At 44.4% G+C, this 26,916-nt stretch overlaps 1 protein-coding gene across 4 annotated transcripts in view; it reads right to left on the bottom strand.

Moving 5' to 3' along the window:
• Positions 1-26,916, bottom strand: part of nrip1a (nuclear receptor interacting protein 1a) — a 138,622-nt gene that overhangs the window by 23,460 nt on the left and 88,246 nt on the right. The window contains exon 1 of one of the 4 annotated variants that reach the window (XM_063050263.1): positions 7,525-7,882. The exons of the other annotated variants lie outside the window; for them this stretch is intronic. The gene's annotated coding sequence lies outside the window, so the exon portion shown is untranslated. Of the gene's footprint in view, positions 1-7,524; positions 7,883-26,916 lie in introns of those variants that run through there. 4 annotated transcript variants of the gene reach the window in all.

Raw genomic sequence — 26,916 nt, 5'->3', positions numbered from 1 at the left:
CTCTTCACCCCTCTCCCATCGGGCGGGAGACACAAAAGCCTGAAAGCACATACCATCAGGCTCAAGGACAGCGTCTGCCCAGCTGTTATAAGACTACTGAGCATAAGACTTAAGACATAAAGCAGAATTAGGCCACTCGGCCCAATGAATCTGCTCTGCAATTGAAAGGTCCCCTAGTATGATAAGCTGGACTCTTGGCCTCACAACCTACCTCGTTAGAATCGTTCACTTTATCATTTACTGCACCTAGTTCTGGTCGCTTTTACACTTCATTCTGCATTGCTATTGTTTTACCTTATTCTATCTCAATGTGTAATAATCTGATCGGCATGAACAGTATGCAAAACAAGTTTTTCACTGTATCTTGGAACATGCAACAATAATAAACCGATACCAATACCGATACCAATACATTAGGATAGAAAACGTTTCAAGCAACCTTTTTTATGCCATGGACCTCTACCATGAAACGAGGGGTCCACGGACCCTGGGTCGGGAACCCCTGGTTTAGAGGGGCATCATGAGGTGGCATGGCAGCGTAGTGGTTAACACAACACTTTACAGTACTGGCGACCTGGGTTAAATTCCCGGTGGTGCCTGAAAGGAGATTGTACGTTCCCCTCGTAACCACGTAGTTTTCCTCTGGGTGCTCTGGTTTCTTCCCATAGTCCAAGGATGTAGCGATTGGTGGGTTAACTGATCAATGTGAATTGTCCTGTGATTAGGCTCGGATCAAATCGGGGGCTGCTGGACAGTGTGGCTCGAAGGGATTGCAGCTGTATCTGAATCAATAAATACACAAGATGATGACCACACTTCGTTTAATTTGCAAATTGTTGTGACCTTGACGGGCACATATTCAGTGTTACAAAAGGGAATTGGATAAAGATTTGAAAAGAAAAGCTTTGTGGGTTGTGGGAAGAGGACAGGGAGGATAATGACTTGGAGAACTCCTTGAAAGATAGATATATGGATATTTTATCGATCCCAAAGGAAATTAGTGTCACAGTAGCATTAGAAGTGTACAGATATATAAATATACAAATATTAGAAGAGACGTAAGAAGTAAGTTACCACAAACAGTCTCATAGGTGGGGGCATCACTTCCCCAGCTATAGGTTGACTCAATATAGAGCCTAATGGCTGAGGGTAAGAATTACCTCATCTAGCACTCTTTGGAGCAGTGCAGTTGTGTTAGTCTATAACTAAAAGTGCTCCTCTGTTCAGCCAAGGTGGCATGCAGAGGGCGAGAAACATTATCAAGAATTTCTCGGATTTTCCGTAGGGTCTTGTTCTACCACAGCCTCCAGTGTGTCCAATTTGACTCCTATACTAACCGAGCCAGCCTTTCTAATGTTTATTGAGCTTGTGTTGATGCCATTGACTCAGCACACCACCACACAGAAGATTGCACCGGTGACAACGGACTGGTAAAACATGTGAAAAAGAGGCCTGCGTACTCCAAAAGACCGTAGTCTCCTCAGGATGCAGAGGTGACTCTGGCCCTTCCTGTACACAGTCTCTGTGTTGGTGCTCGACTCAAATCTGTCATCCAGGTGCACCCCCAGGTAATTGTAGGTCCTCACCATCAATAGTAAAAGGAGGGAGGAGAAGATGGCGGCGTGACGCAGCATGCGCAGCCGTTCCGAATTATGTCAATTATGTGTTAACTAGGGGGCCATGCACAATCCAGATTTGATGGAGACAGCCGTGAGAAGCATGGAGGAACACCTGAAGAAACTTCTGAAATGCCTGCTTCGCTGCCGCTGCTACTGTGCGATTGAGAATCTCCGGAGACGAAGGCCCCAAATCCTCTGCTTCGCCTATTGCCTGTTGCCGGGGCCGGGGTCAAAGCGCTCGGGAGAGATGGTGCTCGGGGCTCGGTGTCGGAGAGCTGGTCAGAGGCTCGGAGTTTTCGGACGGACTCGGAGTCAGACTGTGGTCGGATGCTTCCAGGATGCTGCATCGGGAAGTTGGCAGCGCTGGAGGTTTACCGTCTGCGTGAGATGATGGGACTTCCGAGAGACTTTTGAGACTTTTACCGTGCCATGGTCTGTTCTTATCAAATTACGGTATTGCTTTGCACTGTTGTAACTGTATGTTATAATTATGTGGTTTTTGTTAGTTTTTAAGTCGGTTTGTCATGTGTTTCCGTGATATCATTCTGGAAAAACATTTTATCATTTCTTAATGCATGCATTACTAAATGACAATAAAAGGGGACTGTGTGTCCTCATAATCTAAAAATCTAACAAGGAGCAGTGCAGGCTTAGCCTTCCTAAAGTCTGTCACCATCTCCTTTGTCTTACTGATGTTGAGCTGCAAAGTATTCGGTGCACACCATTTGACAAAGTCCTCCACCAGAGCCCTGTATTCATCCTCCCGTTCTCCTTTTACACACTCAACTATTGCTGAGTCATGAAGAGAATTTCTGCAGATGACATGACTCAGTGTTGTATCTAAAGTCCGAGGTATACAGGGTAAACAGGAAGGGAGCCAATACAGTCCCCTGTGGGGCCCCAGTGCTGCTTAGAGCCATGTCTGACACACAGCTCTGAAGCTGCACAAACTGTGGTCTGCCAGTCAGGTCATCCATTATCCAGGATACAATGGAAGTGCCAACCTGCATTGAACGGAGTTTTTCCCCCTAGCAATGAGGGCAGTATGGTATTGAAGGCAAAATCAAAAAACAAGATCCTCACAGTGCTGCCCTGCTTATCCAAATGGGAGTAGGCTCTGTTCAGCGGGTAGACGACAGCATCATCAACTCCAGTGTGGGCAAACTGCAGGGGATCGAGGGCTGATGTGACCAGGGGTCAGAGGTGAGCCAGGACCTGCCTCTCTAGGGTCTTCACGATGTGTGAGGTTAGGGACACTTTACGCTGGTCCTTCCAGACTTTCGGTTGGCCCTTTCTGGGTACTGAGACCACACATGATGTTTTCCACACAGTCAGGACCCTTTCCGGGCTGAGACTCAGATTGAGACTGCACTGGAGAACTCCACACAGCTGCTCAACACACTCCTTCAGGACCTTGGGGGTTCACGCCATCCGGTCCCAATGCTTTGACGTGTCTGAGTTTCCCCACAGTCCTTCTCACCTGCTCAGTAATAAAGGTGAGTCCACGATGACTGGGGAGTTGGCGGAAGGTGGGGGCTGGGGAAGGTGGATATCAGAACGGTAGCAGTTGGTATGTGGAGGTGTAGATGGTGGGTGGAGGACAAAAAGGGGATATAGACAGTGGTAGCCTGTGTTGTTCATCCATGTGTTGAATTTGAGGGGGGAGCATTGGATGCCTCAGCACCTGGACTGGTATGCTAAGGGAGGTGTGAACAGGTAGCAGTTATCAAAGCTACTGAAGGATTGGTTAACCCATTCACGGCTGCATTCTGAGGCTGATTGTAGCCAGTGATGTTCTCCATGCCTCTCAACACCTGCCAGGCAGTACCCTGCCCAGGCTTGTTCTCCAGCTCTCTCCTGTATTCCTCTTTAGCCACCTTGATCTTCTCCTTTAGCTCCCTCTGCACGTTTCAATTCCTGCCCGTCCCCTGATCTAAAGGCTGTCTTTTTGTGGTTGAGAAGAGCATTAGATTACTGGTGACCCATGGTTTGTTGTTAGAGAAGCAGCAAATGGTCCTTGGTTGTGTTACAGTATCCACACAGAAGTTGATGTAGGCAGTGATTCCAACAGTAAGTCCGTTAATGCCCTCCCCACATGGTTCACAAAGCACATTCCAGTCAGCAACCTCAAAGCAGCCTTTCAAGGCCTCAATGGACTCTGGTATGTGGAGGTGGAAAGACACAGCACAAGCGCAAATGAACTAAATGCCTCCCACAAACCTGGATTCTAAACAAACCTGCTCTTCCACATCAGGGTTTCTACAGATGTGTTGTGGACAGCATTCTGACTGGATACAGGAGCATGAAGGCACACACTCAATGATTCAGGAACGGCTTCTTCCCCTCTGAATGGATATTCAACCCATGAACACTACCTCAGTACATTTTTGCACTACTTTTTTAATTTAACTACACATATAACTTGCTGTAATTCAGTTTTTTAAATTATGTATTGCAATGTACTGCCATTGTAAAACAACATAATTCACGACATACTGTATGCTGGTGATAACAAACCTGATTCTGATGTATTGCGCTGAGTATGTAGCAAATCTGAATCAGGTTTATTATCATTGACAATGTCTCTATTTTATTTCTTAGAAGTTTACACAGATTCGACATTTCACCAGAAACGCGGACGAACTTCTATAGATGCACAGTGGAGAGTATCCTATCTGGTTGCTGTTGTATATTTAGTATTTCAGTATAATTTGAGTGATCTTGTAAATATATTGTTTGATTAACCATTCTTTGTTGTTTAAATAATTCACTATGGTTATATATAAAAATATGTTCATTGTATACATCGTGACACTATGTGACACCTTGCTTAAAGTAACAAATGACGATTTTCTTCTAATTAGTTTAACGTTTTGGAGTTACAAAACATAACAATTGCATCATAGCCTGATATGGAGACACCAATATCCTTAAATGGAAAAGCCTACAAAAAGTAGTGGATACAGCCCTGTTCATCACAGGAAAAGCTCTTCCCACACTGAGCTCAGGTTACATGGAGTGCTGCCACAAGAAAGCAGCACCCATCTTCAACAAAAACCCCTCACTCACCATCAGCAAAACCAAAGAGCTGATTATCAACGACAGGAGGGAAAAAGCAAAGGTCCATGAGCCAGCCTTCATCATGGGAATGGAGGCAGAGAGGGTCAGGAGCTTTAAGTTCCTTTGCATCAAGATTGCAGAAGATCTGTCCTGGGTCCAGCATGTAAGCGTCAACACAACAATGGCACGTTGTGCCTCTACTTTCTTAGAACTATGCGTGTCACCAAAAACTGAGACAAACTTCTATGGTTGCACAGTACACAGTATCCTAACTGATTGCATCATGGCCTAGTGTAGAAAGCCAATGCCCAGGAATAGAAAAATCTACAGAAATTGGCAGATACTGCCCAGTACATCACAGGTAGAGCCCTTCCCATTATTTCAGCAAGGCATTTGACAAGGTATCCCATGCATCATGACACTATGTGACAGCTCACTTAAAGTAACAAACGAAGATAAGTAACTTATTGAGAAAGTAAGGAGGCATGGGATCCAAGGGGACATTGCTTTGTGGATCCAGAAATGGCTTGTGGTTGTAGACAGGTCATATCCTACATGGAGGTCAGTGACCAGTGGTGTGCCTCAGAGATCGGTTCTGGGACCCCTACTCTTCGTGATTTTTATAAATGACCTGGATGAGGAAGTGGATGGATGGGTTAGTAAATTTGCTGATGACACAAAGGTTGGGGGAGTTGTGGATAGTGTGGAGGGCTGTCAGAGGTTACAACAGGACATTGATAGGATGCAAAACTGGGCTGAGAAGTGGCAGATGGAGTTCAACCCAGATAAGTGTGAGGTGGTTCATTTTGGTAGGTCAAATATGATGGCAGAACATAGCATTAATGGTAAGACTCTTGGCAGTGTGGAGGATCAGAGGGACCTTGGGGTCCGAGTCCACAGGACACTCAAGGCTGCTGCGCAGGTTGACTCTGTGGTTAAGAAAGCTTACAGTGCATTGGCCTTCATCAATCGTGGGATTGAGTTTAGGAGCCAAGAGGTAACGTGGCAGCTATATAGGACCCTGGTCAGACCCCACTTGGAGTACTGTGCTCAGTTCTGGTCGCCTCACTACAGGACGGATGTGGTAAACATAGAAAGGCTGCAGAGGAGATTTACAAGGATGTTGCCTGGATTGGGGAGCATGCCTTATGAGAATAGGTTGAGTGAACTCAGCCTTTTTTCCTTGGAGCGACGGAAGATAAGAGGTGACCTGATAGAGGTGTATAAGATGATGAGAGGTATTGATCGTGTGGATAGTCAGAGGCTTTTTCCCAGGGCTGAAATGGCTAGCATGAGAGGGCACAGTTTTAAGGTGCTTGGAAGTAGGTACGGGGGGGGATGTCAGGGATAAGTTTTTTACGCAGAGAGTGGTGAGTGAGTGGAATGGGGTGCTGGCGACAGTAGTGGAGGCAGATACGATAGGGTCTTTTAAGAGACTCCTGGACAGGTACATGGAGATCAGAAAAATAGAGGGCTATGGGTAACCCTAGATAATTTCTCAGGTAAGGACATGTTCGGCACAGCTTTGTGGGCCAAAGGGCCTGTATTGTGCTGTAGGTTTTCTATGTTCTCTATGTTTCTATATTTGAGTACACCGTGGATTCTGATTAATTGGGACATATCGGGATCAGTACATTTTGGCCCAATTAAGCGGGTGCCTAATTAGCCAAAGTTTCATGGAAATAGTTAAAAGGTATAAAAAAGACAAACTACCATTTAACTGAGTCACAAATTATGTAATTAACTGAAATACAGAATAAATTAGAACACTACCAATACATCTACAGTACAATAAAACTGTGTATTAGTTCCTAACAGTTATCGATGGAGGAATTCATCTGCCATGGGTTCTTTTGATTGACTACCTTCCTACAATGCTTTAGATGATTGAATCCCCCAAATCTTCACTTTCATTGTAACATTCAAGATGATTGTAGATACCTTCGTTATTCCTAACTTGAGGAAGTAGTGAAATTGTTTCATTTTCACTCACGGCTGTCTCTGGCATCTCTAAGCCTGAATGCTTGAATCCATAGTGAGCAGTTCTGAATTGTCTTACTGTTTACTTGTCGCCAACTATCAGTGACAAAAGCATTGCCTTTTGAACACAAACACACACAACTAACGCTATTTAAAAACTGATCGCACTAAACACAGTGTAGTGTCTAATGGCCATGCCAGAGCACGCGACTGATGCTAGTTAGAAACTGTTCAGCAACAGTCTCCTGCCCGAATTCAGCAGCATAGTATTCGAAATAGATGATGGGAATCTCGGCTATTTTCTTGATTTTGTTTTTGTTCTCCTAGAGTTGTCCCAAATAAATGGCTGTCCCAATTAACCGATGGCTCAATTAACCGTAACACAACATATTTACGTAGAGCACTGCTTCACCCATCAGGCTCCTGAACCAGTGAGGATAACTTCACTCACCTCAACTCTGAACTGATTCTAACACCTACAGACTGACTTTCAAGGAGTTTTTACAACTCATGTTCTCAGTATTATATTTTTATTTGGATAGTTTGTCTTTTTTTGCGCATTGATTGTTTCTCAGTCTTTGTTTATGTAGTCTTTTTTTCATAAATTCTATTGTATTTTTAAAAAATTTTCTTGTAAATGCCTTCCAGAAAAGTAATCACAAGGTAGTACATGGTAACATATAAGTACTTTGATAATAAATTTAGTTTGAACTTTGAACTTTTGAACTTTGAACGCACGTCTCCAAAGCACAGTCGCCATAGCAACCTTCCCTTATAACTCTGTGAATGCAAATCCTAGCGTTCAGAACATAGATACAGTTCTTTTTGCTATCTCCCCATCAAAGTATTATTAATTGCTCCATACCTTAAAATTTTCTGGCTGGGTTGTAGACCAGACAGGGAAAACTGCAGACAATATCCACAAGAAAATGAAAATCAGGGTTGTATGCAGTGACAGTTAGTCTATGTACTTTGATAACACATTTACTTTGAACTTTGATATTTACTTTACGTCAAATGTGTGATGATTTGCAGAAGCCTGCTGCCAGGGCAGGCATCTGAGATTGGGTGGAGAGGCCTCAACTCCTGGGTGTGTGTGGGGAGGGCAGCCAGTGGGCCGACAGGGGTCTGAGGAGGATCTCCTAAAACAGAAGTGCTGGTAATCTTTGGAAATCAGTTCCAATTCAGGGTTCGGACCCGGGACGTCAACAGTCCCTCACACACCCTTCCCCCGCCCCCGCCCCTTCTACAGATGCTGCCTGACCCAGAGAGCTCTTGGAGCCGATTGTGTGTTAACACATGTGTTGACCCTTCAGCATACAATGTTGTGCCACATTTTTAACCTACTCTAAGATCAATATGACCCTTACCTCCCACATTCAGACATCCCACCTCTCCCGGAAGTTCCGGGAGTCTCCTGCATATCGATAGTGGCTCCCTGACACTTGGAAATTATATACAATATCCCAGAAATAGATTTTTTTGAGAGGGAGAGGGAGAGAGAGAGCGAGCATCCTGATTGGTCTCTCTTCGTGCTAAGAGTGGCCCCCAACTACCGGGCCGTGAGGAAACAATATGATTTGGCAATATGAAACGATACGAGTCAGCTGCACCTTTCCTCATTCCCTGTCACGCACTGTTGAATTTTAACGCATGCAAGGTCATCAGTGACCCAAGACGTGCAAAGGAATGGGTCTGTGACCCATTTGTGAATGTCCCCGGTGAATCATCCACGTCAGCGCGGGAAAAAGATCAACTCCTCGAGCTTGCAAATGATGGCGGGCTGAAAAGTATGTTTGACATAACATCTCTGCCGACATTCTGGATCAAAGTCAAGGTTGAATATCCTGAGATAGCCACGAAAGCGCTGAAAACGTTGCTTCCATTTCCAACATATTTCTGTGAAGCGGAGTTTTCTGCGATGAATGCAACGAAAGCTAAATTGCAGAATAGACAGGACATAAGGAACCCCCTTCAAGTATCGCTGTCTCCCATCACCCCTCGATAGGACCGTCTTGTTGCAGGAAAACAAGCCCAGGGCTCCCACTGATTCAGCAATATTGGTGTGTTGCAATGATTTTATATGTTCATACGAGGAAAATATGCAGTGTGATTAATATCCAAACGTTACTTAAAATGTTATGATGCTATTGACTTATAAGTGACTTATAATTCAGTGGTCCCAGCTTCCGGGCCGCGAAGAATACAACGGTGTTCAGAACGCACCCAGCACATCTTTAAGAAAAAAGCCGAAATAAACAAGCTAATTAATTAGGTGCCACCCTAATTAGATTGCCCATTGCGTCGCCTCTGATCTGGGCCGACATTTATGTGCTGGGCGGCACCTAATCAATTTGCTTGTTTATTTCGGCTTTTTTCTTAAAGATGTGCTGGGTGCGTTCTGGCTACAGCTGTATTCTCCGCGGATCGGTATTGGTTCGCTGCCCGGAGGTTTGTGACCACTGTTATAACTGACTTATCACTACATTCATGTGAGGAAAATATGCACTGTGTGTTTAATATTAAATTCGTCAGATAAACCCTTTTAGAAACGAAATTGAGTGTATTAGCCACTTACAAGTGACTTACAGTTATCACCTATATTCCGGTCGCGTTTAACACCCGCCCCCACCCCACCCCCGACCCGGCCGGTCCGCAAGAATATTGTCAATATTAAACTGGTCCACGGTGCAAAAAACGTTGGGGACCCCTGATTTAAACTAGCTGGCTGGTTGCTAAGGAGCTACTCTGTTGATGTCCTACGTGATGAGGCCAAACTCCCTGTAGACTTGCTTAAAGTTGTAATAGCATAAACATGATAATATTTATCATGATAATAAACATGATAATATAAGTACATATTTTAATGTCACATTTGCTGCAAATACCCAACTTGGTTTACAGATTAGACAAAATCACTAAACAAAGTATTAAATACACCCTTGGAGATCGATGGGAGGAGTGATATGGGGTTGCGGGGGGCGGGGATGCTACCTCCCTGAAATGAGTTTTTACAGGGTGGGCTGTCTGCATATTTCCCTCCGTTTCTCTATCACCCATGTGCCTATATAAGAGTCTCTTAAATGCCCCTAATACTCCTGCCTTTACCATCATCCCTGGGTACACCCACTACTGTCTATGTTTGAAACTTATCTCTGACATCCCCCTATACTTCCCTCCAATCACCTTAAAAATTCTGTCCTGGGAAAAAGACCCTGGCTATCCGTTCGATAAATCCCTCTTATAATCTTGTACACTTCTTTCAAGCCATCTCTCCTTCAGTCCAAATACCCTGGTAAATCACCTCTGCACCCTCTCTAAAGCTTCCATGCCCTTCCTATAATGAAGTGACCAGAACTAAACTTGTGTTGAACTAAACAAAGGATAATGGTTGGATTATCCTTTGCGTTTTTGGCTAATATTGTAGGAGGCAACAAGGACATATACAGAAGTGGTTGAGTGGTGTCACAAGAACAAACTTACAACTGAGCAGCAATAAGAACAAGGAATTGATTGTGGACTTCAGGAAGAAGAAGTCTAGGGAATACACGCCACTCCTCAGTGAGGATATCAACAATGGAAAAGGTGAGCAGTTTTAAATTCCTGGGCAACGGTGTCTCAGAGGATCTACTGTATCCTGGGCCCAACGTATTGAGGCAATCACAAAGCAGACACACCAGCAGCTATATTTCATTAGGAGTATGAGGAGATTTGGAATGTCACCAAAGACCAGCAAATTTTATTCAGATGTTCCACAAGGAGCACTCTGACTGGTTGCATCACCGTCTGGTATGGACGGGCCACTGCAGAGGATCAGAAAAAGCTGCAGAGGGTTGTAAACTCAGCCAGATCCTTCATGGAAACTAGCATCCCCACCATGAAGGACATCTTCAAAAGAAGAATGCCTCAAGAAGGCGGTGTTGTGTATTTAATATTTCAATAATATTCATGTAAGCTTGTGTGTGTGTGTATATATATATATAAAGTTGATTAAGTGTTCTTCATTTAATTAATTACGGGTTATACATAAAATACGTTAATGCGTTTGTTACGTATTGCACTGTACTGCTGCTGCAAAACGACAGATTTCATGACATTTGTCAGTGATAATAAACCCGATTCTGAGGATCACCAGGTAGCACGATGCGCCTTGAGGCTTTCACTCTGTTCAAATGGATGTGGGTTTTCAGTTTGGTATTCAGGTATGGATGGTGAGTTGGGACATCTCAACAAAATTCATCGCACTCCCCACACACAGCACCCCTTTGCTCCTCCCACCCTCGTCCCACCAACCCCCATGCCCATATCTCAGAACCCCTCCTTCCCAAAATCCTACTAGCCTGGCCAATAACACCGACTGAACCCAGAAATGCTCGCAGCATTGGGGAGCATTAGGCCTCACCTACAGCACTGCATTCATTCTGGATTTCTCATTACAGAAAGGACATGGAGGCTTTGGAGATGTTGCAGATAAGGTTTACTAGGATACTACCTAGGTTGGAGGGCAACTGCTATAAGACATTGGACAAATTGGGTTGTTTACTCTGGAGCAGCAGAGGCTGATGACGGGTGTCGGCCTGAAATTTCGACTGTCTATTCCTCTCTGCAGAAGCTGCCTGATCCACTAAGTAGCTCCAACACTTCGTGTGTGTGTGTGTGTTGCTCTGGATTTTCAGCATCTGCAGAAACTCTTGTGTTCACAGGGTTGAGAGAGGACTTGATACAAGCTTGTAAAATTTAAGAGCCTTTAACAGAGGACACAGTAGATCTTCTTCCAGGATTGAAATGTCCAGTGCCAGAGGGCTCACATTTAAGGCAGGGGTTCCCAATCTTTTTTAACGCCATGGACCAATACCATTAAGCAAGGGGTCTGTGGACCTGAGGTTGGGAACCCCTGATTTAAGTTCAAAGGAGGGTGTGTGAGGCAAGTGTTTTTACACAGAGAGTGGAGGGTGCCCGGAATGCGCTGCCACACGTGGTGTTGGAGACGAATACGATAAGGACATTTAGGAGGCTCTTCGACAGGCACATGTATGTGCATAGACAGGACATTGTACATACAGAAGGGATTAGTTTAGTGAGGTGGTTAATTACCTGTTAATTAGCTTGGCACAACATCATGGGCCAAAGGGTTTGTTCCTGTGCTGGACAGTTGTATGTAGTCAGGATCACCCGGCCAGATAATGCCAGGAATTTCAGCTACATGGTCAAGCAACAGTGAAGGCTCAATGGACAGAGGTTGTGATTCAGAATCCCATAAGTCCAGAAAACAGAGCAAAATTAGGCCATTCAGTCCATCAAATATGCACCACCATTCTATCATGGCTGATTTAATATCCCTTTGAATAACTGACTTCCTGACTTCTCCCCATAATCTTTGATACCCTTACTAATCAAGAAACTATCAATCTCCACTTTAATTATACCAATGATTTGGTCTCCACGGATAAATTCCACAGATTCACCACCCTCTTGCTACAGCTCATCTCTGTTCTAAAGAGACGTCCCTCTATTCGGAAATGATTCTGCAGGTTATGAAATCAGTTCAATGTTGAGGTGACTAAAATTATCCACTCTAGTTCAGGAACCTGATGGTTGAAGGGTAATGGCTGTTCCTGAACCTGGTGGTGTGGGTCTAAGGCTCCTATAGCTCCTTCCCAATGGCAGCAGTGAGAAGACAGCACGGCCAGGGTGGTGGGGCTTCTTGATGGTGGATGCTGCTTTCCTGTGGCAGTGCTACTTCCAGCATTTATGTTGCATGTTTGCACTGTCCCCACGTGCTTTACCATTCGTGAAGTATGGGCTGCAGCAACAAACACTTTGCTGCAGTAACTTGGGGGGGGTGGGTGGGTCAGGGTCGAGAGGTCGAGAGGTATCCACGTAAGGAACGGAACTGTCAACATTTCAACTTGTGGGCTTGCAATATTGGCACTGGAATGTGTGGCACGGCTTGAGGGCTGCCCTGGCACATCCTTGAGTTGTTAACGCAAACGACACATTTCGAAACGCTGCGTCAGGACCAGACCACTGCAGTGCCACTTGACTGATTTGTGGTGTGGTTGGTCACACCACATTTCCCAAGGGCAAATAGAGATGGACATTAAATGCTGATGCTGATACCTACACCCAGGGTATGATCTTACAATGATCTTCTATTTATGATCTCTCAGATTTCCTCTATTTCAAAGGCAACACGTCAAAACTTCTTCATTTCCAAGAATCCTGAGGTCACGAAAGGCCCGCTATAAATGTAAGTCTTTTTTTAATCTTAGATTGAAGTCCAACTCTCCCCTCCCCAATTTGTTTCTGGAGGTCATTAAGGTTCAAAATAAATTTTCAGAGTACATATATGTCACCATATACAACCTTAAGATTCACAGTAAATACAAAGAAACCCCAAAAAAATTAAATAAACAATGAATATCAAGAACACGAGACGACGAATCCTTGAAAATGAGTCCACAGGTTGTGGGAACTGTTCAGTGCTGGGGATGGATAAAGGGGATGCAGTGAATGTTGTATATTTGGACTTTCAGAAGGCCCTTGACAAGGTGCCACACATGAGGTCGCTTACCAAGTTAAGAGCCCATGGTATTACAGGAAAGTTACTAACATGGTTAGAGCATTGGCTGATTGGAAGGAGGCATCGAGTGGGAATACAAGGATCCTTGTCTGGTTGGCTGCCAGTGACTAGTGGTGTTCCGCAGGGGTCAGTGTTGGGACCACTTCTTTTTATTTTGTATATCAATGATCTTAGATGAGTCAAATAGATGGCTTTGTTGTCAAGTTTGCAGATGATACAATGATTCATGTTAAGGGCAGGTAGTGTTGAGGAAACAAGTAAGCTGCAGAAGGTCTTAGACAGATTAGGAGAATGGGCAAGAAAATGGCAAATGAAATACAATGTTAGAAAAGGCATGATCATTCACTTCACCTCTTTCACCTCAGACGGTTGAAGATGTTTGGTATGGGTCCCCAAATCCTAAGAACTTTCTATAGGGGCACAATTGAGAACATCCTGACTGGCTGCATCACTGCCTGGTATGGAAACCGTACCTCCCTTAATCGCAGGATTCTGCAGAGCCTAGCACATCTGTAGATGTGAACTTCCCACTATTTAGGACATTTACAAAGACAGGTGTGTAAAAAGGGCCCGAAGGATCACTGGGGACCTGAGTCTCCCCAACCACAAACTGTTCCAGCTGCTACCATCCAGGAAACAGTACAGCAGCACAAAAGCCAGGACCAACAGGCTCCAGGACAGCTTCTTCTACCAGGCCATCAGACTGGTTAATTCATGCTGATGCAACTGTATTTCTATGTTATATTGTTGTACATCATATTTGTTACAAATTACTATAAATTCCACATTGCAAATTTAGACAGAGACGTAATGAAAGATTTTTACTCATGTATCTGAAGGATGTACGTAATAAAGTCAATTCAATTCAATTCTTTTGGTAATAGAAATAAATGTGCAGACTATTTTCTAAACAGGGAGATAATCTAAAAATCTGAGATGCAAAGGGATTTTTAAGGTTAACTGCAGGGTGAGTCAGTGGTGAGGAAGTCAAATGCATTGTTAACATTAATTTCAAGAGGTCTTGAATACAAGAGCAGGGATGTGATGATGAGGCTTTATAAGGCACTGGTGAGGCCTCACCTTGAGTATTATGAACAAGTTTTGGGCCCCTCATCTATGAAAAGATGTGCTGGCATTGGAGAGGGTTCAGAGGAGGTTCACAAGGATGATTCCAGGAATGAAAGGGTTATCATTCGAGGAAAGTTTGCTGGCTCTGGGTCTGTACTTGCTGGAATTCAGAAGGATGAGGGGGGATCTCATTGTAGACAGAGTAGATGTGGAAAGGATGTTTCCCATGGAGGGAGAGTCTAGTAAAGGAGGGCACAGCCTCAGGATAGAGGGGCTCCCTTACAAAACAGAGATGCCAAGAAATTTCTTTAGCCAGAGGGTGGTGAATTTGTGGAATTTGTTACCACAGGCAGCTGTGGAGGCCAGGTCGTTGGGTGTATTTAAGGCAGAGAATAATAGGTTTTTGATTGGACTTGGCATCAAAGGTTATAGGGAGAAGGCCGGGGAATGGGGTTAAGGAGGGGAGAAAAGGATCAACCATGACAGAATGGTGGAGCACACTCGATGGGCCAACTGGCCTAATTTGGTTCCTCTGTCTTATGGTCTTATGGTCTTATGGACTTATGGAGTGAAGTTATCCACACTGGTTCAAGAGCCTGATGGTTAAAGAGACAGCAGGTTCAAACACTACATTAGAGAACACAGAGGCAATACAGACATTGCCTTCAATTACAGAAAGGTCTCCATTACATTCTTACGAACACATTATAAATATCTTATTTATTTTGAATTCTCCTCTTCCCAGTGCTGACTTCAAACCTGACCACAGGCGACCGACCTTCACAGTACTGATCTGCCATGACCTTGCTTACAATTCCTTTACGTGAATCAATAACCAGAACCTTCAATAGCCAAGGTCAAAGGGGGGAGGGAAATGGAAGTTAAGGGAACACAAAGTGCTGTCTCATAGATTTGCCAGGAGCCTGAGATTTAGCTGAGGACGGCAGTCACTTCAGTAATGCTACTAAAAGGGAAACGCATTATCCTGAAGGCTACTAATTAATGACATTAGAGTGGAATGTCGCCACAAAGAAAAGAGTGCAAAATATAATGTGAAGTCGCAATATTTCAGCTCTCTCCTTTGGACACACAGCACAACATAAAGGTTTTAATAACGAGTAGTCAAAACTGCCCAATACATCCCTGGCACTGGCCAACCCACCATCAAGGACATATATACAGAAAGGTGCCAGAAAAGGGACAGTAACATCATGAAGGATCCCACCCATCCTGCTCACGGACTGTTTGACACCAGGACCACCAGACTCAAAACCAGTTACTTTCCCCAAGCAGTAAGGCTGATCAACACCTCCCCCACTAACCCACCCCTCCACACCCCCAACCACCACTACTTTATCATTTCCTGTCAGTCACCTAAAGTACAGACACACCTATGCCTATCATCACTTTATTTACATACAATCAATCTATGTATATAATCTATCTCATATATTTATACTTATTAAGTTTTTAAGTCTTTATCTTAGTGTGTTGCATTGGATCTGGAATAGCAATTATTTTGTTCATCTTTACGTTTGGAAAAAGACATTAAACAATCATGAACCGTAAATCTGTGCTGCTCAGCTGATGGGTCTGGAATTGGGCTCTGCAAAACGGAGTGAATAAATTCAAAAATAAAGAATAAAAGATTAGCTTTATTTGTGGCAAGTACATCAAAATATTACTGTGAAATACGTTGCTTGCATCCGAGACACATTAAGGGCAGCCTGTAAATGTCATTACATTTCCAGTACCAGCATAGCATGGCCTTTACTTAACCCACCCGTCTTTGGAGTGTGGGAGGAAACCGGGGGATCTGGGGGAACTCACAGGTCACAGGGAGAACAACAAACTCCTTACGGACTGCAGCGGGAATTGAACCCTCATAGAACAGTATAACACAGCACAGCAACAGGCCTGACCACAGGCGACCGACCTTCAATGTTGTTTGATCTTTGATCCACAATGTTGTGCTGAACCATTTAAATAAGTAATTAAATAGTAACTAAACTATTTCCTTCTGCCTACACAATGTCCTTATCCTTCTATTTCCCTCACAATCATGTGCCTATCTAAACATCCCTTTAAAGTCCCTCATGTATCTGCCTCTACCACCTCCCCAGGCAGCGCATTCAAGGCAACCTTGAAAAAAAAACTTGCTGCTCACGTCTCATAGAAACATAGAAAATCTACAGCACAGTACAGGCCTTTCGGCCCACAAAGCTGTGCCGAACATGTCCTTACATTCGAAATTACCTACAGTTACCCATAGCCCTTTATTTTTCTAAGCTCCATGTACCTGTCCAGGAGTCTCTTAAAAGACCCTATCGTATCTGCCTCCACCAACGTCGCTGGAAGCCCACTCCACACACTTACCACTCTCTGAGTAAAAAACTTGCCCCTGACATCACCTCTGTACCTACTTCCAAGCACCTTAAAACTGTGCCCTCTCATGCTAGCTATCTCAGCCCTGGAAAAAAGCCTCTGACTATCCACACGATCAATGCCTTTCATCATCTTATACATCTCTATCAGGTCACTTCTCAACCTCCATCACTCCAAGAAAAAAGGCCAAGTTCACTCAACCTATTCTCATAAGGCATGCTCTCCAATCCAGGCAACATCCTTGTAAATCTCCTCTGCACTCTTTCTATGGTTTCCACATCCTTCCTGTAGTGAGGCGACCAGAACTGGGCACAGTACTTCAAGTGGGGTCTGACTAGGGTCCTATATAGCTGCAACATTACCTCTCAGCTCCTAAACTCAATCCCATAATTGATGAAGGCCAATGCTCCGTGTGCTTTCTTAACTACAGAGTCAAACTGCGCAGCAGCTTTGAGTGTCCTATGGACTCGGACCCCAAGATCCCTCTGATCCTCCACACTACCAAGAATCTTAGCATTAATACTATATTCTGCCATCATATTTGACCTACCAAAATGAACCACCTCACACTTATCCAGGTTGAACTCCATCTGCCACTTCTCAGCCCAGTTTTGCATCCTATCAATGTCCCGCTGTAAACTCTGACTGCCCTCCACACTATCCACAACTCCCCCAACCTTTGTGTCATCAGCAAATTTACTAACCCATCCATCCACTTCCTCATCCAGGCCATTTATAAAAATCACAAAGAGTAGGGGTCCCAGGACAGATCCCTGAGGCACACCACTGGTCACCAGCCTCCATTCAAAATATGACCGGTCTACAACCACTCTTTGCCTTCAATGGGCAAGCCAATTCTGGATCCACAAAGCAATGTCCTCTTGGATCCCATGACGCCTTACTTTCTCAATAAGCCTTGCATGGGGTACCTTATCAAATGCCTTGCTGAAACCCATATACACTACATCTATGGCTCTACCTTCATCAATGTGTTTAATCACAACCTCAAAAAATTTAATCAGGCTCGTAAGGCACAACCTGCTTTTGACAATGCCATGCTGACTACTCCTACTCATATTATGCCTCTCCAAATGTTCATAAATCCTGCCTCTCAGGATCTTCTCCATCAACTTACCAACCACTGAAGTAAGACTCACTGGTCTATAATTTCCTGGGCTATCTCTACTCCATTTCTTGAATAAAGAAACAACATCTGCAACCCTCCAATCCTCTGGAACCTCCCCCGTCCCCATTGATGATGCAAAGATCATCCCCCAGAGGCTCAGCAATCTCCTCCCTCGCCTCCCACAGTAGCCTGGCATATATCTTGTCCGGTCACAGTGACTTATCCAACTTGATGCTTTCCAAAAGCTCCAGCACATCCTCTTTCTTAATATCTACATGCTCAAGCTTTTTAGTCCGCTGTAAGTCATCACTACACTCGCCGAGATCCTTTTCCATAGTGAATACTGAAGCAAAGTATTCATTAAGTAGAACCATAGAAACTACAGCACAGAAACAGGCCTTTTGGCCCTTCTTGGCTGTGCTGAACCATTTTCTGCCTAGTCCCACTGACCTGCAAACGGACCATATCCCTCCATACACCTCCCATCCATGTATCTGTCCAATTTATTCTTAAATATTAAAAAAGAACCCGCATTTACCACCTTGTCTGGCAGCTCATTCCATACTCCCACCACTCTCTGTGTGAAGAAGCCCCCCCTAATGTTCCCTTTAAACATTTCCCCCCTCATCCTTAACCTACGTCCTCTGGTTTTTTTCTCCCCTTGCCTCAGTGGAAAAAGCCTGCTTGCATTCACTCTATCTATACCCATCATAATTTTATATACCTCTATCAAATCTCCCCTCATTCTTCTACGCTCCAGGGAATAAAGTCCTAACTTATTCAACCTTTCTCTGTAACTGAGTTTCTCAAGTCCCGGCAACATCCTTGTAAACCTTCTCTGCACTCTTTCAACCTTATTTATATCCTTCCTGTAATTTGGTGACCAAAACTGAACACAATACTCCAGATTCGGCCTCACCAATGCCTTATACAACCTCATCATAACATTCCGGCTCTTATACTCAATACTTCGATTAATAAAGGCCAATGTACCAAAAGCTCTCTTTACGACCCTATCTACCTGTGACGACACTTCTAGGGAATTTTGTATCTGTATTCCCAGATCCCTCTGTTCCACTGCACTCCTCAGTGCCTTACCATTAACCCTGTATGTTCTACGTTGGTTTGTCCTTCCAACGTGCAATACCTCACACTTGTCAGTATTAAACTCCATCTGCCATTTTTCAGCCCATTTTTCCAGCTGGTCCAAGTCCCTCTGCAGGCTCTGAAAATCTTTCTCACTGTCTACTACACCTCCAATCTTTGTATCATCAGCAAACTTGCTGATCCAATTTGCCACATTATCATCCAGATCATTGATATAGATGACAAATAACAATGGACCCAGCACTGATCCCTGTGGCACACCACTAGTCACAGGCCTCCACTCAGAGAAGCAATTCTCTACCACCAGTCTCTGGCTTCTTCCATCGAGCCAATGTCTAATCCAATTTACCACCTCTCCATGTATACCTAGCGACTGAATTTTCCTAACTAACCTCCCATGCGGGACCTTGTCAAAGGCCTTACTGAAGTCCATGTAGACAAAATCCACTGCCTTCCCTTCATCCACTTTCCTGGTAACCTCCTTGAAAAGCTCCAACAGATTGGTCAAACATGACCTACCATGCACAAAGCCATGTTGACTCTTCCTAATAAGCCCCTGTCTATCCAAATGCTTGTAGATTCTGTCTCTTAGTACTCCCACCAATAACTTACCTACTACTGACGTTAAACTCACCGGCCTATAATTTCCCGGATTACTTTTCGATCCTTTTTTAAACAACGGAACAACATGAGCCACTCTCCAATCCTCCGACACTTCACCCGTAGACAGCGACATTTTAAATATTTCTGCCAGGGCCCCCGCAATTTCAACACTAGTCTCCTTCAAGGTCCGGGGGAACACTCTGTCAGGTCTCGGGGATTTATCCACTTTAATTTTCCTCAAGACAGCAAGCACCTCCTCCTTTTCAATCTGTACAGTTTCCATGGTCTCACTACTTGATTCCCTCAATTCCATAGATTTCATGCCAGCTTCCTTCGTAAATACAGACGCAAAAAACCTATTTAAGATCTCCCCCATTTCCGCACAAAGCCGACCACTCTGATCTTCAAGAGGACCAATTTTATCCCTTACAATCCTTTTGCTCTTAATATACTTGTAAAAGCTCTTTGGATTATCCTTCACTTTGACTGCCAAGGCAACCTCATGTCTTCTTTTAGCCCTCCTGATTTCTTTCTTAAGTATTTTCTTGCACTTCTTATACTCCTCAAGCACCTGATTTACCCCCTGTTTCCTACACATTTCATACAACTCCCTCTTCTTCTTTATCAGAGTTGCAATATCCCTTGAGAACCAAGGTTCCTTATTCCTATTCAATTTGCCTTTAATCCTGACAGGAACATACAAACTCTGCACTCTCAAAATTTCCCCTTTGAAAGCTTCCCACCTACCAATCACATCTTTGCCAGAGAACAACCTGTCCCAATCCACGCTTTTTAGATCCTTTCTCATTTCTTCAAATTTGGCCTTCTTCCAGTTCAGAACCTCAACCCTAGGACCAGATCTATCCTTGTCCATGATCAAGGTGTTATGATCACTGGAACCAAAGTGCTCCCCTGCACAAACTTCTGTCACTTGCCCTAATTCGTTTCCTAACAGGAGATCCAATATTGCATCCCCTCTAGTTGGTCCCTCTATATATTGATTTAGAAAACTTCCCTGAACAATTTTACAAACTCTAAACCATCTAGACCCCTAACAGTATGGGAGTCCCAATCAATGTTTGGAAAATTAAAATCTCCTACCACCACAACTTTATGTTTCCTGCAGTTGCCTGCTATCTCTCTGCAGATTTGCTCTTCCAAGTCTCGTTGACTATTGGGTGGTCTGTAATACAATCCCACTAATGTGGCCATACCTTTCCTGTTTCTCAGCTCCACCCATAAGGACTCAGTAGACAAGCCCTCTAATCTGTCCTGCCTGAGCATTGCTGTAATATTTTCCCTAACAAGCAATGCTACTCCCCCACCTTTCATTCCTCTGCCTCGATCACACCTGAAACATCGGAACCCTGGAATATTAAGCTGCCAGTCCTGCCCCTCCTGTAGCCAAGTTTCACTAATTGCTACAACATCATAATTCCACGTACCTCTGCTATCTCCTCCGGTTCCATACACACTTTTCCACTGTCACATTTGATTGGTCCTATTCTCTTACGTCTTATCCTCTTGCTTTTCACATACTTGTAGAATGCCTTGGGGTTTTCCTTAATCCTGTCCGCCACGGCCTTCTCACAGCCCCTTCTGGCTCTCCCAATTTCTTTCTAAAGCTCCTTCCTACTAGCCTTATAATCTTCTAGACCTCTATCATTACCTAGTTTTTTGAACCTTTCATAAGCTCTTCTTTTCTTCTTGACTAGATTTACAACAGCCTTTGTACGTTTCCTTCGAAACTACCCCCTCTCACCCTAAATGCACGCCCTCTGGTATTAAATCTGATCTTACAGCTGGTGCTCTGGGAGTGTTACACTACCCTACTGCTTCACTGATCAATGGTCAAACTGCCAGCAACAGGTCCCACAACAGCCACATTCCCCACCCCAGCCATTCAGTCCCAGTGACAAGAAAAAGGGAATTACAGGTGCAAACAGAAAACCATTATCCGATATATAATCAGCTATTCAAACACACCCAAGTAAAGCTCCCTCTACAGCAGGGGTTCCCAACCTGGGGTCCATAGATCCCTTGCTTAATGGTATAGGTCTATGGCAAAAAAAGGGTTGGGAACCCCTGGTCTACACCCTCCCATATTCTGCTGAGAGTGTGGGCTTTGTGAGTCACTTGTGGCCGAGGTGAAAGGTGGATGTATAGGGAGGTAGGATTAGTTACCTTAGGGGCAGGGAGTTCGTACACCGACGGTGGGATGGGGAGGCTGGAGCAGGAACAGCAGCTGAGAGAAGATGGACTGAATGGCCTGTTTCTGGACATAACATCACTTGCAGTTGTTTGCCTCAGATTCATTCACTTATCACGTACATTGAAACAGACAGTGAAATGTGTCATTTGTTGGGGGCAGCCTGCATGCCTCACCACACATTCTGGCACCAACACAGCATTCCCACAATGCTCAGTGGAACAACACAAGCAGCAACAACAACAACAACAGCAAAACAAGTCCTTTTCAACCACCTCTCCCACACACAGCCAGGCCTCCAACCCCAGCACAGGCTGCCTCTGGGCCTACAGTCCTTGTCCCTGGACCCTCAGCTTCTCAGACATCAGGCCTCTAACCTCTGGTCCTTGGCCCTGGATTCTCATGATCAGAGACATCAAGACTTTGACCTCCGGAGAAGCCAGCCTGACCTTCAGGACTCGCCAACTTCAGTTTTCAACCTTCGCCTTTGCTGGACTATGGGCATTGACTGCAGGGCTTTCCAATCATGAATTTAACCCTCAGAACTAGTACTTGCTGATCATGGCTTTGACCTTTGGGCCTCAACCCCAAAACTTACCAATCATGGGTTTGACCTCGACCCAGAATTCACCAAACGCAGGGCTGTGACTTCTGGGCCTGCACAGACCTCCGACCCCTGCGTCCAATCCAATTGTCCTTGCCTCACTGAAACTCTCTGAACCACTTACAAGGTACAAAAGGGGAAAACGATGGAATACTCTCCATTTGCCTAGATGAAGGCTGCACCAGCCAAATGCTTTCAGAAGTTACAAAAGCCTGTAAGCACGGACAGCTTCTACCCCGTTTCCATCTGACTCATGAACACACCTTGTGTGGTGGCATCTAAAACCAGACAGCAAAGGTTAAAGATGAGGGAGAAGGAACTTAAAAGGGGAACTGAGGGTAGCTTTTTCACTCCGAGAGTTGCTATTGTCTAGAATGAGCTCCCAAAGGAGGTGTGGGAGGCAGGAACAGGAACAGTACCTTTCACTGGGTGGAAGGTATAACAGCGTGTAAGCACGTACCACCAGGCTCAAGGACAGCTTCTATCCTGCCATTAAGACTCTTGTACAGTTCCCTAGTATAACAAGATGGGCTCCCAACCTTACAATTTACCTTGTTAGGATCTTACACCTTATTGTCTTCCTGCACTACATTTTCCCTACAAAGAGTTACCCTGTGTAGCGGTTACATTTTATCCTGCATTGTTATTGTTTTACCTTGTTCTACCTCAATGCACTGTGTGATGAACTGATCTGTATGAAAAGATCTGTATCTCTATAATGGCCTGTTCTAGCTCAATGCACTGTGTAATGATTTAATCTGTATGAACAGTATACAAGACAAGCTTTTCTCTGTATTTCAGTACATGTGACAATAATAACCGAATTCCAATTCCACTAACTCTCAAGAGGTTTGACACCAAACACAACTAAGTATAGGAGCAAAATTAGGTCATTCAGCCCATCGAATCTGCCCTGCCATTCCATCATGGCTGATTTATTATCCTTCTCAACCTCATTCTCCTGCCTTCTCCCTGTAACCACTGACTGCCTGATTAATCAGGAACCCATCTACCACCAGATAAAATATACTCAATGACTCGGTCTCCTAAGCTGTCTGTGGCAATTCCACAAATTCGCCACTCTCTGGCAAAAGAAATCTTCCCTCATCTCTGTTCTAAATAGATGCCCCTCAATTCTGAGGCTGTGCCTTCTAGCCCTAGCATCCGCCATTATAGGAAACATCCTCTCCACATCCACTCTATCAAGGCCTTTCAACATTCAATAGGTTTCGATGAGATCTCACCTCATTCTTCTAAACTCCAGCAAGTACAGGCCCAAAGCCTTCAAACACTCCTCATACATAAATGCTTTCATTCCTGCGATAATTCTTGTGAACCTCTTCCAGACCCTCTGCAATGCTAGCACATCTTTTCTAAGAGACAGGACCAAAAACTGGTCAAAATACTCCAAGTGCAGTCTGACCAATGCCTTTTAAGCCTCAGGATTACATGCTTGCATTTGTATTCCTGTCCTCTTGAAATGAATGCTAACATTGCAATTGCCTTCCTTACCACCAACTCAACCCACAAGTTAACCTTTAGGGAATCCTGCAAGAGGACTCCCAAGTCCCTTTGCCCTTCTGATTTCTAAATTTTCTCTGTTTATAAAATAGTCCACACCTTTATTCCTTCTACCAAAGTGACCAAACAATTCCCAACACTATATTCCACCTACCACTTCTTTTCCCATTCTCACAATCTGTTCAAGTACTCCTGTGGACTCCCTGCTTCTGCAACACTACCAATGCCTCCAATTGTCTTAGTATCATCTGCAAACTTGGCCACCAAGCCATCATCCTGTACGAGGACTCCTAAGTCCTCTTGCATCTCAGAACTTTGAATTCTCTCCCCATTTAAATAATAGTCTGCCTGTTTATTTCTTCTGCCAAAGTGCATAACCATACACTTTCCAACATTGTATTTCATTTGCCACTTCTTTGCCCATTCTTCCAATCTATCCAAGTCTCTCTGCAGACTCTCTGTTTCCTCAGCACTACCAGCCCGTCCACCTATCTTTGTATCATCAGCAAACTTGGCCATCAAGCCATCAATTCCATCATCCAAATCCTTGATATATAATGTGACAAGAAGAGGTTCCAACATTGGCCCCAGTGGAACACCACTAGGCACTGGCAGACAACTAGAAAAGGCTCCCTTTATTCCCACTCACTGCCTCCTGCCTGTCAGCCAATCTTCTCTTGACTGCTACTGCATCCTCCATGCAGAATGTGGACTCCATCCTCTGCTGGATCTCCCTGGATGCAGTGTGTCCTGTCTACAAACAGATAACCATTACTCTGACAAAATGCTGAAAGAACTCAGCAGGTCAGGCAGCATCTATTGAGGGGAATAAGCACTCGACATTTTGAGCTGAGATCCTTCGTCAGGACGGGAAAAGAAGGGAGGGATAGAAGCCAGAGTAAGACAGTGGGGAGTGGGGGAGGGAAAGAAATAGAAGAAACAGTAATAAACAGAAGAGATTCTGCAGATGCTGGAAATCCAGAGCAACACACACACAAATGCTGAAGAAACTGAACAGGTCAGGCAGCATCTATGGAGGGGAATAAATAGTTGAGGCTGCGGGCTGAATCCCCTCATCAGCACGAGAGGAAAAGGTCAGAGGACTGCTGCTGCCAAGGACAAAGAAGTAGTCACAATGGACCAACATTATCAGCAGGTAACTCTCCAAGCTGCACACCAGCCTGACCTAGAAATATATTTCTGGTCTATTTTGTCTGTTGCTCTGGATTTCCAGCATCTGCAGAACCTCTTGTGTTTCTAGACTTTCATTCCCTCTCCAACAGCACTACATAGGAGCATCTTCACCAAAAGGAAGGGTGCTATCCACCACATTCTCAAAAACTGGACAATAAACAGCAGCATTGTTAGTGACCATATATCCCACAAGTCAATGACATATAGACTCAGTGGCCACTTTATTAGGTACACCTGCTCCTTCATGCAAACATCTAATCAGCCAATCATATGGCAGCATCTCAATGCATCAAAGCATGGTGAAGAGTCTCAGCCCAGAGAACATCAGACTGGGGAAGAAATTTGACTTAAATGACTTCGACTACTGGGGCCAGACGGGATGGTTTGAGTATCTCTGAAACTGCTGATCTCCTGCGATTTTCACACACAAGTCTCTGGAGTTTATAGAGAATGGTGCGATAAACAAACAGAAAAAAATTCAGCTGTGAGTAGCAGTTTTGTGGGTGAAATGCTTTGTTTATGAGCGAGATGAGAGGAGAATGGCCAGACTGGTTCAAGCTGACTTAAATGGAATGGTGTAGAGGGAGCTTCACTCTGTATCTAACTGTCCCTGCCCTGGGAGTGTGTGATGGGACAGTGTAGAGTGAACTTCACTCTGTATCTAACCGTCACTGCCCTGGGAGTGTGTAATGTAACGGCGTAGAGGGAGCTTCACTCTGTATCTAACTGTCCCTGCCCTGGGAGTGTGTGATGGGACAGTGTAGAGGGAGCTTCACTCTGTATCTAACTGTCCCTGCCCTGAGAGTGTGTGATGGGACAGTGTAGAGGGAACTTCACTCTGTATCTAACCGTCACTGCCCTGGGAGTGTGTGATGGGACAGTGTAGAGGGAGCTTCACTCTGTATCTAACTGTCCCTGTCCTGGGAGTGTGTGATGGGACAGTGTAGAGGGAGCTTCACTCTGTATCTAACTGTTCCTGCCCAGGGAGTGCGTGATGGGACAGCGTAGAGGGAGCTTCACTCTAAATCTGTCCCAGCTTTTATTTCTGACACATGACTAGATCTAGATGTTATTTGGGTGCAAGTGTTTAAACTCCAGCCATGCACGAGACTGCAGTCAACTCCTTATTATCACTTCATTTTAATATTTGTACTGCGGAGATCAATAGTGTTGTCTACATAAGCCAGTCATGCTGTACCAATCGATGATCCCATAATGTGTTACATTACAATCGTGACCTCACTGTTTAACCTCCCATCTGCCAATGGTAATTTCAACAGGACCCTATTAATATTGGGTTTCCGATGCGTCTAATGTCAGAATCCACAGGGCTAATTCTGACACACAGAGGCATTGCGTTAGTGATCTGCCTTCAGTTCTGTTTCCCCATCACACCACAGCACTCAGCCCCTCCATCTCCTCAGCAGCCTAACTTTAGGGAACGGGGATAATTGGTTGCTACCAGAAGACATAAGAACAGAACTGGGCCGGCCCATCGAATTTGTCATTCCTCTCCACTCACTTTAACGACATACAATTTAGCTATGTACATAAGCTATATGATGTATTTATATTTACTGTGTTATATTTTGTTATTGTGTGTGTGTGTGTGTTTTTTTGTGCTGCATCAGATCTGGATTTACAATTACTTTGTTCCCCTTTACACTTGTCTACTTGAAACAACATTAAACAATCCTGAATTTGGTACTCTTCCTTTCTCCTGGTAACCTTTGATGCCCATTACTAATCTAGAACCTCTGAGTCCTGATGAAGGGTCTTGGCCTGAAAGTTGACTGTACTTTTTTCCATAGTTGCCTGACCTGCTGAGTTCCTCCAGCATTTTGTGAGCATTGCTTG

The sequence above is a fragment of the Mobula hypostoma genome, chromosome 6, assembly GCF_963921235.1.
Source record: "Mobula hypostoma chromosome 6, sMobHyp1.1, whole genome shotgun sequence".
Classification (NCBI taxonomy): Eukaryota; Metazoa; Chordata; class Chondrichthyes; order Myliobatiformes; family Myliobatidae; genus Mobula; species Mobula hypostoma.
Note: the sequence above shows the minus strand (reverse complement) of the source record. Positions and strands in the feature narration are given on the sequence as shown.